This window comes from Sturnus vulgaris, chromosome 16, assembly GCF_052056855.1.
Source record: "Sturnus vulgaris isolate bStuVul1 chromosome 16, bStuVul1.hap1, whole genome shotgun sequence".
In the NCBI taxonomy this organism is placed as follows: domain Eukaryota; kingdom Metazoa; phylum Chordata; class Aves; order Passeriformes; family Sturnidae; genus Sturnus; species Sturnus vulgaris.
In genome coordinates this window covers 13,982,726-13,987,686 of record NC_142258.1, presented here as the reverse complement: position 1 = coordinate 13,987,686, position 4,961 = coordinate 13,982,726, and positions in this window count along the sequence as shown.

Genomic DNA, 4,961 nt, shown 5'->3' with positions numbered 1-4,961 from the left:
AGCAACTGTTTAAAACATTATGGGAGAAATGGCCACTGTTTCCAAGAGAAGAAAACTTGGGAGCCATTAATAATGTTTAGCACTTCTGCAGTTATTAATTAATCCTCCTTCTCTTGTTGTGAAGTGAGTCAGAATTACTCTTACTGTACAAATAAGGTCTGCATTGAGCTTAAATAGATTTCCTTAAGAGACGCAGTCAATCTGCATTAAGGACACAGCACAGGACTCCAGAATCCCAGCACTAAGTGAAACAGACCCCTCTAAGATCCAGAGGCATTAAAAAAAGTACCTGCTGGATTTGGATAAGGCAGTAAACACAAATTTACAGCACCTTCAAGACACTCTGCCTAACACCCTTTTTGTTCCCAGGGCAGTTCCAGGTCTGCCCAAACTTACCCATTGAAATCATGTTGTTTCTCAGTAACTCCTGGGTTCAAAAATTCCTGGGATTTCAGAGAATCTATAGAAGCTTAGCTTCTTATTGGAATTATCCTGTACTAAGTCCTTTCCAGCTGGTTTTCTCCCCTGTTGTTTGGGAAAAAAAGGATGCTAAAATCTGTTTTGCTCTCTACCCAGTACTGCTCACCTCCAGATGCTTCTGGAGGTGAGTGAAACATGGGTTTTCCTCTCCTTTCATCAGCGGGAAGGTTTTCTTCCAGAAAAAAAAAAAGTCATCTTTTGTTACTCTGTAACCTCCCTCTTTACACTTTACCTGCACCTTCCCTGGGGCACTTCATGGCTGAGGCTGTGGTTCCATGCAGCCCAGATCAGGAGAGGATTTTCTCTGCCTGAACACTAATTTTCCCATTCTCCCAGGATAAATGGTGTTCCTTGGTGCTGGAGCTCCTTCTAGCAAGAATTTAATCTAAACTCACAAGGTCCTTCCCATCACATCCCTCCTGGAACTGGTTTGACGTGCAAGTAAGTGGGAATAAGTAAAGTCTGCCATAAGTCCTGGGTGAAATGGAAGAGCTGGCAGGAGCACAGGGACCAAAGGCTTCAGTGAGTGCTTAAATTTGTAAATACTCCTGATGGTCTCATTGTTAAATCTATTTAGAGCAGCAGGAAAGATGAAAAATTAGGGAAGGAAGCAGAGTTTCCTCATCTTTTTAAGTCCACACGGCAAAAGGTATTGTAATGACCTGTCCATTAAATATCCATCCAATGTTATTCCAAGTGTCATGATAGGATCTGCAGGGGATTTGGGGTCAGCTAATCCAGAAGCAGTCTGGGGAGCCAAGCAGAGCTTGTTCTCCTTCTGCAGCCCAAGTAAATGAGGGGTAACTGGGATTAAAACCCAGTCTAGAACTAGATCAACAAACCAGTCCTTCATGGAACTGTGCCACATTAAATCCTTTGAAACGTGGGAAATTAGAGCTGTGGCAGGAGGCAGAGGGAGATTCAGCTGCAGTTTTGTTTCACTGATGCCTCTCAATCCCTGCACTAGTGCTGTTCCAAGTAGTTTAGCAGGTATTTTAAAAAACAAGTTTCAAAGTTAGCTTCAGGAAATCAAAGGACAGGGATTAGGTTGGGAACTGTATTTGTAATGTGTTTAGAGATTTTTTAATGCCCAGTGCCCTGGCTGAATGATGGTGATTCTTCTTGGAAATGCTGATTCATTTCACTTCCCAGGAGAACCAGATGAATTTTGGTTTATACCACTCAGTCTTGTGCCATGTGAGTTACTGAAGGGAAACACTCTTGTTTTCCTGGCAGGCTTACAAGAGAAGATGGATAAAGTGGCTTGAACCATCCCAAAATTCACACTTGAGAAGAAAACAAACCAAGCTGCTCTTGAGGAAAATGCTGCATTTTTCTGTTTGGCCCTTTCAAGTCTATGTGCTGAGTTTGCACTGAGCTCTGTCATCCCAAAGGGAGATTAACACAATAAATTAATGCAAACCCAAACTTTCCTCATTGGAATTGGCCTCAGTGGCTACTTCTCTGATCACTGCTGACCTGAATTGAATCAATTTCTATAGAAAGCTTAAAAAAGTTAATCAGAAGATGCCAAAGAGCCACCAGTGTTACAAGTCTTAACAGAAAGTAGGGTATCTGATCTTAAATTGAGCAGAGAGAAAGTGTAGCAGAAATTCTGAGCAATGCTGACTGCAGCACACTGGGGATCAACGTGTACATTCTGTATAATATGCAACCTGTGTATTCATAGATATGTAGATAATCATATTTACTATAACTCCCACTGCACAACGAGTTCTAGCAATTATTTTGAAAACCTTCTCATGCCAGCAATAATGTTCACAAGTCCCATAATCGTTGTTTTCTGCAGAGACAACCCAAAGCCACAGTGTGACAGAAAATATCCTGCCTCTCACAGCGTGGATCCCAAGTGCTGCTATTTCAGGACCTGCCTGCATCTACACAGTTGTGATTCAGGGGTGAATACACCTTAAGTTAAGCCAAAATTTTCATTCTGGAGCCTAAAACACTGGAGTCCTGAGCCTGATACAGAGCAGTTCCCTGAGGTGGAGGAAAAGTGAATTATTAAAAAATTGGGAGTGCAAGTCCAGTCTGCCTCAGATCAGCAGCCTGGTTTTGGGAGGGCTGCTGCTTCTCACTGTACCCGTCACCGTGGCTGCATCCTCCAGCTGATGTTGGGTACAAATAGAGAACCACGTCCTTGTTTTCTTTAGGAATGGCCTGAAATGTGCTGTGAAATAGATGCCCGTTTGGTAGCCAGGATGCACCATTAAGTGCCAGTTCTTTTGGATGCATCTTCACTAGGAATACCACAATTCCTTTGGCTTTTGAGTGCTTTTGAGTTCAGTTTGGGGCATTGTGCAATGAGATGTTCCTGTGCCTTGGTGTAGTTCCTGGGGCTTGGTTTGGAAGCAGAGGATTTTCTGTTTGTGCAATGGGCACTTGCAAGTTCTTGCAGGATTTTCTTCAGAAGACTCCTAATTCCCATCAGTGCAGCAACTTGAGCAACAACTTGAATAAACCAGCAGAAGTGTTGAAATACACAAACCAAAGCATTTCTTCACACCAGTTTTGCACTGACAGGGGCACGTTGCATCTCGGGAGGAGATTCACTGCAAAAAATACACCCCTCACTTCTGCCAAAGTAACCATTCTTTGCTTAAAATTCAAGGGTTTCCAGCTAAAATAGTTTGAACAGATTAAAAATTGAATTGCTTTGCTGGAACTGAGAACTCACAGTGCCTCAAGAGCTTATTTCATTCTAAAAGTTGTACTTGATTCTTTTTTCTTAATATATCAGGTAATGCCATAACAGCCTCAGGTTCTTTTGGTGATGTCAGATTATGGAATAAGATGAAATTATGGGACAATGTTGTGTATAAAGGAGATATCATTTTGTTCACCATTAGAAGTGATTTGTAGTTATTAGTGAAGTGTTTGTCTTGATGTTTTCAAAGCTCCAGCGTGTTCTGTGAAACACTAAACCTCTTTCCTCTGCCTCTTGGCCTGTTATAAAGTGTTTCTCAGGAGCAATTTTGGTTCTTGCCACAGCCAGACTAAGCATTGAGAAAGAAGTCCCGATTTCAACATAGAAATTGTAATTTCAATCACATAAAATGCTTGATCCAGTGTATGAAACCTCCCACCCCATCTCAGGTGATTTTACACCTGCAAACCTCTGGCCACAATTAGCTAATGATCTGGAGGAAATTATTGTTGATCCTGACTCCAAGGGGATACTCATTATGAGGACCCTGAGCTGGAGCTAAATGTAGTGGGAAAAGACCACTTGTTTTCCTGCTCAGCTCCAGGCAGAAGAAAGTACAAAATAAAAAGGCAATACTCTTCTGACAGAAAAGCTTGAGCTGTGCCACTGCTCACCGTGAAATTTTAGAGTTTTCATCAATTTCCATACGAGCAGCACAGCATTGATTACAACCCCAAAACATTACAATTATAACGGGCTGCACTTGCAGCTGCACAGCCGGCACAAATGTGTCTGAGGGTTTAAGGTGGAGACGAGTGATTTCAAATGGCAGTTCCGTGCTCAGGAGCAGGTGATGTGTATTTCTTTCCCTGCTTTATATTTTTATAGATTAATTGATTTTTATATTTTGGGATTCCTTAAAAATACCAAGCCGTGTTGTACCCTATGTTTCCCCTTTCGGTGGTGCTCTGGCCATTCGCCTCAGTGACAGGCGGTGCCAAGGACCTGATCAAACGCCCTCCCTGTTCTTACTTTTCATTTCCCCCACGGCAGGGGCCGGGCTCGCTGGGCCCGTGAGGCGGGACGTGGTGGCCGAGCCGCCGCCGCCGCTTCCTCCGGCGTGCGGCCACCCTTGATGGCCGCGGCCCGCCCGCTTCGTGCTAGGCTCGCTTCAGCAGACGCCGCCACCCCGTCAGGCTCAGACTATTCTCTCGGAGCGAGGAGCAGCAGCATCCTGGACTCCTCGACCGCGCCTACGGGACGGGAGGAGCGCCTGGCGCCATGAGGGGAAGGGGAAGGTGAGGGGCGGGCGGGAACGGTCGCTACAAACGGTGGCGGGAAGCCCGTGCGCATGCGCACGTAGCGTGAGGGGCCCTGTCAACGTCCCGCCGGCCGGGCCTGCGCATGCGCCTCGCGCTCGTAGCGAGCCGAGCGACACGGCTGGCGCCCCGCGCATGCGCTCCGGCCGCGCACCGGGGCTCCCCGCCGTGGCGGTGGGGCGCGGGCAGGGCCGCCAGCCGGGGCCGCGGCGGACAGGTCGGTGGGCGGCAGGGCCGGGCGGGCCCTGCCCTGGCTGGGGCGGGCGGGCGGGAGAGAAGCGCTCACGACGGCGGCGGGCGGGCGGGAGTGAGTGACGTCATGACGCCGGCGCTTTCAGCGCGACGCGGCGCCATCTGGTGGCGGGGAGGGGGTGGCGTTGGACCCGAGGCTGGCCTCATCCCAGGCGTTACGTCACTGGTATGGCGTCAGCGGGGTGACGTCATCCATTACGTCATCCCGCGGGGCGCGCAGGGCGGTCCCCGTGTGGGGCTGA